We start from the raw sequence: 8,346 nt of genomic DNA on the forward strand, positions 1-8,346 counted from the left end.
GGAGGAGGGGGGCAGCTGCCTGCTATTGCATGCACCCCCTGGTAAAGGCAGGGAGGGACACATGCCCCCCTGCCAGATTCGTGCATGGAGCAGGGGCAGTTGCGGACTGCCTGCTGCAGCCTCGGGGCTCCCTGCCCTGCTTCCCTACCCTGGGAGTCCTGCACTGGCCGTGCACCCAGTTTGTGTCTGGTAGCAGTGGGGGCAGGGGTGAGGAGCTGTGCTCCCTGCTGCTGCCAGGCAGGCAGGAAACATGCAGCCAGTGTGGGGCTCCCAGGGGAGGGCAGCAGGGTGGGGAGCCCTTAGCCCACAGCGGGTAGTCCACGTCTTCCCCCACCCCACTCAGTTCTGTTCAGGCTGTGCCACTGTCGGGGGTGGGAAGGTGGGCATGTGTCCCACTTTTCCATTTTGAAAAGGCTGTCACCTTACTTAAGAGTCCAATCTGTGAGCCATGGACCTGCCACAGAAGTTGCAGGAGAAAAAACCTGGAAGTATTCTCCCAAATTATTTGTACATGAGCATGCAGTAATAGTCTGCCTGGTGACAAATGAAAGCGGCGCATAAGGCAGCCCAGTTGGCTGACGCAGTCTGCGTATGGTCAGCCTGTGTTTTCCTGCAGCACAATGTGGGTATGGTGAAGGGGACATGTTCTGCTCCCTGCTGGAGCAGCAGAATCCAGTGTCTGACAGCACTGTCTCCCTGGAAGCAGGGGTTGCCGGAGGACTTTGTTCTCTTTTGAGAGAAGCCATATCATATATAGACATTTGCTCTTCCAGGAGAAATTCAATCCTGGTTGTTCCCTGGTTATTTTTTCCTGGAACAGGCATTTTTACTCTGAGAGAGAAAGCATGAACATCTGTACACTTGTGGTTTTTCCTGGGAGAGCAGCAACTCTCCCAGGAGAAACTGAACGTCCTTATGAGGCCTCAGGCACTTCCTATTATGCCTGATTTTACCACACATTTCTATTAATATTGATTCATACTACTACATATACATATATGTAAATAAATCTAACTAGGATAATATCAGTAACATTAATTCTGATATTTCATAACTTCTGAGCGCTGAACTTTGCAACCTTAGTATAGTTTGCATTCATAATCATAACTTTGGGACTTTATATATAAAAGTGTTATGTTCAACATTCAAAGATACTAACTACTGATGGTACAGAGAAATTGTCTCCAATTTGTGGTTAATGCAAGCAAATGATTGTCCACTTTCAGGATTTTATTATTGCATATTATAAGGTGCAGCATGCTTAGAGCAGCGGTTCCCAAACTCTGGGTCGTGCCCCAAATGGGGTTGCAACATCAGTGGATGGGGTTGTAGCGCAGTGCTGTCTCTTGCACCAGGTCCCACCCACTTGGGTACTGCTAGGATGGGATGAGATGGGAGGGCAGGAGGCTGTGGGACCTGGCCCTGGGGAACCTAGGGAGAGTAGGGGCCTGTGGACTGGGAGTGAGGGGTGCCTGAGGCCCCTCATTATATATACCTACAGAGGGAAACGTGTTATATCACATAGGAGTATAATAATATATTAAAATACAACAGACAAGGTTTTATGGGGCAGAGTAAGCAGTAGTCTAAAGGAAATGTATATTGTCTGTTCACCTATTCTTCCCTGAGATGCTCAAATCCAGGTCTTTAAAAGTATTATGTATATTTCTGTTAATAAACAGAAGCATGTTATATCTATGTGACTAGCACTGTTCATGATATACGTTTTATGGTAAGTCGTTAGAAGGAATTACTCTTGGAAAAGCAGTATTCAGGCTCTTCATGATAAAAATAAAAATGTGTAGAGACACAATAAGTGTAAGTTTCATAAAATCCATTAATATTTTCCTTTATAATATACAACATGGTGAAAAAACAGATCGAATGTGAAGAGATGAGATGCAGATTACCTAACAGCTATTTCAATGTAGAGCACAAACAAATCTACACACCTCTTCCTGTATATTTTCATTCAAATAATATGCATTATAAAGATGCATTTAATAGAAAATTATCAACCACTAGAGGGGACCATAGGACCATAGGAGCAGAGAAGAAAGGGGAATAAAATATACAAAGTACTAACAATTTTTTTTGTCTAATACCGAGAGCTTGTCTATATGCAAATATGTACTGGCTTAAATAAATGTGTAATTCAAAATTGATTGAATTAAATCAATGCAAAATACCATGTGGACACTTTTCAATCAATATAAGTAACTTATATTGATTTAGTTTAAATTGATTAAGGACAGGTTTAAGCTAAAATGAAATAGAGTATTCTTAAGCCAAAATAGGAGTGTTTTCAGAGGGTGTTACTTTGATTCAATTTAAATTGATTTAAATGAACATGTTTCAACTTCTGTCTGCAGACAGACAGCTTTTCTTTTAGCTGTTGGGAAAACCTTGCCCGCTGATCTTTAAACTTGTCTACAAACAAAAGTTGCACATATGTAACTTAATATAGTTTAAAAACTGATTTAGTTAAACCCAGTTTTAAGCCCATAGTTGGCACGCAATTCAAAATTGCTTGGATGTCCACCCAAAATAACACTAGTTTTACTAAGGGTATCTACAGAGATTCAGGGAGGTTAGGAGGAAGATAGATCAACTTAAAAATGGCCACTCAATCTCAGAGGGTTTGGGAAGGTCAGAGGGGGCTAGCAAGGTCCATGGGAGGCTGGTGGGATTGGGGAGGCAAGCAGGGTCCCTAGGGGGGTTGGTGGGTCAGAGTGACCAGCAGGGTCTGTGGTGAGGCTTGGGGAGGAATGAGGGGGATAGCCTCCACCTCCCCAGAACCATGGGTTATTTTTAGTCTCCTGTCCCCACCACTCCCAGACAAACAACCCTCCCAGCAAACAAACCTCCCAATCCTGCCAACTTTCCAACTTACTTCCTTGGCACCAGTGAATGCTATTTTGCTCCCAGTAAAATAGCACTGGGAGCAGCTTGCAGGATAGGGGGTTTGGCAGGTGGTGGCTGGTCTGTGAGATGGGTTAGCCAGCTGGGAGTAGAGCGTGGGGATGGTGAAGGGTGCTAAAAATAGCTCAGTGCCAGTGCAGTAGGAGGATAGGAAAAGCCAGCTGTTTTACAATTAAGGCTGCCTTCCTTGGAGACTTTATGAAGTACATAAATAAAAGTTCTCCCCACCAGATCACTCTCACACTCTTCACCAGTACTCCTTTTTGCCAAGACCAAATGACTAAAATAAAATGTGGAGTTTCTAGACCCAGAACTATACCTAGGGCCAGCAGCTGGGCCTTCCCAGCCCTGGGATTGCACTGGAGACTGAACAGAAGTTTAATTTGATTGATCTCACTGGACCCAATCAAGTTAACTGTACCTAGGAGGTAGTCTAACTTAGATCAGGTTGGGCATTTTTAGATAGATCTAACCTTCCTGATCTTCCATACAGTGTGCACTTAGATTGGATCCAAGTGTAAGGTCTGCATCACGGCAAATTACATTAGATTGGGTGGCCATTTTTAATGTGATCTAACCTTCCTCTAATCTCTCCAAACATCTGTATATACCCTAAATCCGTTTACAGTAACAGTTAAACTGATGCAATTTTATGTCCAGTCCACACATTCAAAAGAATTAGATGTAAATTACAGTTTCACTAACTAAAACAGAAATATAGCAATTTACGTGGGTTAAGAATCCTGTGGATCAAGTAAGTAGTGCTCCTTGATTGAAGGTGCACACACAAGGCACATTTACAGTAGTAAAGTCTGTCTTTATACCATTGTAAAGATGGGACAGACATGATATACAAACAAACACCAGTGAAAGTCACTGCTATAAAGTAAAGATACTGCTGGGAAAGTCAGGTGTGACTATACACTGGTACACATGTTGTGTGTCTGCAGTTCAATTTAATTTCATCTTAGGATACCATTTGCACAATATAAATAGGATATTATTAGCTCCCTGCAATCTAACTGTGAGGTTCTGAAATGGTGTCCATTTTAGGCAGCTACCTTTGACAGCTGGCTGGGTGTCCCTGAAGACATGAAGATAACTTACATCACCATTCAAAATAATGAAATGTTTACAGGTGTAAATGTTTCAAATATCTGCTTCCTATCATTGAAGCTTGCCTCCCATTATAGATTTCATAGACATCAGGGCTGGAAGGGACCTCGGGAGATCATCGAGTCCAGCATTTGATTTAGATTCTGTCTCCCCAAACTTCATCCAACCCACCTGACCTTGCTGCATATAGATTTCAATCAGAAAAGAACTATTTTGAAAACTTTGTGACAAGGTACATGGGAGATAAGTCAAAATGAAAGGATTTTTTTTTTTTATCAGGGACATTTTATTAACTTTGTTGTGTTATATCTCCAAGAAGTTCTGGGTCTAGAAACTCCACATTTTATTTTAGTCATTTGGTCTTGGCAAAAAGGAGTACTGGTGAAGAGTGTGAGAGTGATCTGGTGGGGAGAACTTTTATTTATGTACTTCATAAAGTCTCCAAGGAAGGCAGCCTTAATTGTAAAACAGCAGGCAGGAATCATATTAATTTAACTTGCTTTAAATATTATAATAGTGTATTACTTCTGGCTACAATTTGTCTAGCCCTTGTGAGTATGTAGTTGAGGAGAAGGAATAATACCTTTCTCACATTCTATGATCAGAATCATAGTTTCTGGAAAGGGAGCACAGGCATTGCTCCAAGATTACTTCCTCAGGAGCACATGGTTCTCCAAAGACAGTGAGGCAAAGTGAAAGAGTAAAGCAAAGCTATTTCTACACAGGACCAGCTGCACAAGGTGAGTTATATATTCCAGCTATGGAGTGCAACCATTTCAGTACTTTCCCCTCCTGAGCTGGTATGACTCTCCACTATTCTCAATACAGGGCACATCTACATGTGCTATTAATGCTACAAAGGTTTACTGCCTAGTGAAATACTGGGCAGTAAGCCTTCTCTGGGAACATGCCTACATTGACAGGACAGTTCCTAACCAGCCCCAGGCTGCTTGGGGAAATCCCTGCACAGCCCAGAGCTGGCTGGGAACTTCCCCAGAAAGGACAGTTCCCTGCCAGCCCTGGGCTACGTGGGGAAGCAGGGAGCTCCCAAGTCCTGTGGCAAGCTGAGCACCACTGGGAGGGGAAGCAGGGCAGAGAGCTACCCCATCCAGGGACTGCTTGGCTTCCAGCTTTTGGTAGGAGCTTGAAGCTGAGTAGTGCCAGGACGGGGAGGAGTTCCCCATCCCCTGTGGCCCTTGAGTATTGGGGCTGACTGGGAGCAGATTTGTTCCTGGTCACCATCTACACGTGCACTACTGAGCCATACCCAGCGTGCAGTTAGTTTACTACCCATATTTACAGATAGTAACTTAACTGCACAGTAGACTAATTTACTGTACAGTAAATGGTGCGTATGTGTAGATGCTGATGCTTTACAGAAGATTAGTCTACCGTGCAGTAAAGCATCTCGTAGACACACTCACAGAGTTGTACCTGTGAGACGCACTCTAGCTCTGTGAGATTATTGGCTCATGGAGCTAAAGTAAATAGTGCACAGTTTAATAAGAATTTTGCCATTTACTTCAATAGGACTAGGACTGGGGGCCTGAAAATATTTCAGTAAGATATGTTCTTAATTGTTGGGACCACTAATGTCCTTGGCAACTACACTTCCCCCTGAACTTTTGATTGTTCTGATAGCAGCATTACAAAGAAAAGGCACTTCTTTGTACCTGAGATGCATAGATTTGTACCATACAGACTCATGTTAGTCAAGTAGAAGTCAAATAAGACAGCAAAGTAGAAGGGTTGTGAAGTGAGCATCGGCCAACAAAAGTTTGTGCCACACACACACACACACACACACACACACACACTTTACTTAGCCGAAAAGCTCCAAATCTACCATGCCTTGTACTTGACTTCAAACTAACACGGCTAACTACGTGGATGGCAGATGGATGGCAAATTGTCTAGATGGTCATACCCAGACAGTGGTGGCGGATGGGTCATTTTCGACCTGGGCAGTGGAGTCCCCCAGGGCTTGGTCCTGGGGCCTGTACTGTTCAACATCTTTATCAGCAATTTGGATGTGGGTGTGGAAAGCACGCTGTCCAAATTTGTTGATGATACCAAGTTGTGGGGCAAGGTGGGTACTGTGGAGGGGAGGGAAAGAATCCTACTAGACCTAGACAAATTACAGAGGTGGGCGGATGAGAATATGATGGAATTCAGTGCAGACAAGTGCAAGGTACTACATCTAGGGAGAAGGAACCTGCAACCCACCCACAGGCTGGGGAACACCTTCTTGTCAACATGTTTGCAGAAAGGGATCTTGGAGTCATTGTTGATTCCAGGGTGAACATGAGCTGCCTATGTGAGGAAGCGGTAAGTAAGGCTAAATGCACCTTGTCGTGCATCTACAGATGCAGCACAAGCCGGTCCAGAGTGGTGATCCTTCCCCTCTGTGTGGCGTTGGTCAGGCCACAGTTGGAGTACTGCATCCAGTTCTGGGCACCGCACTTCAAGAGGGATGTGGCTAGCATTGAGAGGGTCCAGAGGAAGGCCGCTCATATGGTCAAGGGGCAGCAGGGCAGGCCTTATGAAGAGAGGCTAAAGGGTCTGAATCTATTCAGCCTGCACAAGAGAAGACTGAGAGGGGATCTGGTGGTGGTTGACAAACTCACTGTGGGGGACGAGCAGGAATTGGGGAAGGCTCTGTTCCCCCGGGCACCACCCGGGGTTACTAGGAATAATGGCCACATATTGTTAGAGAAAAGGTTCAGGCTGGACATCCGGAGACATTACTTTACAGTTAGGGCTGCCAAGCTCTGGAATGGACTCCCAAGTGAGGTGGTACTCTCCTGCCTTGGGGACTTCAAGAGGAGGCTGGACAGATATTTGGCTGGGGTGATATGACCCCAGCACCCCTTCCTGCCTGGGGCAGGGGAACGGACCTGATTATCTGTTTAGGTCCCTTCCGACCATAAGCACTATTATACTATGATACATCTCTCTACTCATGTAAGTATTCCCAAAGGCAGAGTTAAGATTCTCTGAATAGGCCACACTGTTTATTCCAATGATTCCTAAAGGGTGTGCTAGGACACACTAGTGTACCACCAAAGCAACAAAAGTGTGCTGCATGATCCCCCTATGTGACCAGCCACTCAGGGGCTTCCCCCAGGGGAAAAAAATCATTATAGTGATTAAGATATACAGTGGAGTTGCTTCATATGCGCATTTAACTTACATGAATTCATCATACGTGTATGCCCCGGAGTGCTGATTGTTTGGATTCAGCCTGCAGCTGCTCCCCACAGCACTGCGCACGGGGCCAAGCAGCTACATTGGGAGCAGCCCTGCTGGAAGCTGTGCACACTGGCCAAGTGGGAGTTTGGTGCAGGCTGCCCTGGGTGGGAAGGAGGGACTGTACCACTGGATGGGTGGGGAGGGGGGCGGGGGGGAGCAGACTGTAGCACTGGGTAATTTTGACTACATGCGATTTTTCCCTTACTCGCTGACTTTAGAACCTAACCCCTGCATAAGATGCGACTCCACTGTATAGCAAACAATCAAGAGGGGATGAGAGGATAATTCTCTATAGTGTCCTTTTGACCTCTGCTCTCAGATGGGACTTGTGAAAAGTGATGATGCTTTCTGTGGTGTGGACAAAAAAGTTTGTGCAGCCACAAACTCTTGTGACATATGCCACCAAACTAGAAAAAAAGATCTGGCCTCCTCTGCAGCAAATCTCCAGCCTGGCAGGACAAAGCAATGCATATTCCAAGTTCATAATTCTCATTCTTTAAAAATAAACTGTGCCCATTTTACTCCTCAGACCATATGGAATGAATCACTTCAGTGAAGCATTCTGTACATCACATCACGATTTACACTGACATTATGATTTCTTAGAAGATAAGTGGAAGCAAGAGCTGCATAGATAAAGCCCAGTCTGTTAAACGGGTTCTACAGGTGCATAATCCTATTAAGCTTAACCTTGCTGGTGTGGGTAAGTAGAGAACTTAACCTATCATATTATTTCTGTTTGTGGTTTTGTCTGTCCTGATCTTAAATGAATCTCTCAGTGAACACACACAAAGTTATTTGAAATCTTATTCCTATCTATAAATTTGTACCTCATTGTTTTTGATATCCTTCCTGCTTCCAGTCTTCAAGCAAAGGAAGTGCAGCAAAGGTAGACATGCGTCTAGTTACAAAAGCCCTGTGGGGCTGCATAAGGAAACTCTCTCAGGACAGAAGCATCTCCCCCAGTTCTTGTAATGTGTATAAATATCATTGAGATGTTTACACATCACTGAAGCTTCTGAAGAAATCAGCTGCTGCTGTCAGTGGATTAAGAGG

This window comes from Crocodylus porosus, unplaced genomic scaffold (genome assembly GCF_001723895.1).
Source record: "Crocodylus porosus isolate Cpor-Errol unplaced genomic scaffold, CroPor_comp1, whole genome shotgun sequence".
Lineage (NCBI taxonomy): Eukaryota > Metazoa > Chordata > Crocodylia > Crocodylidae > Crocodylus > Crocodylus porosus.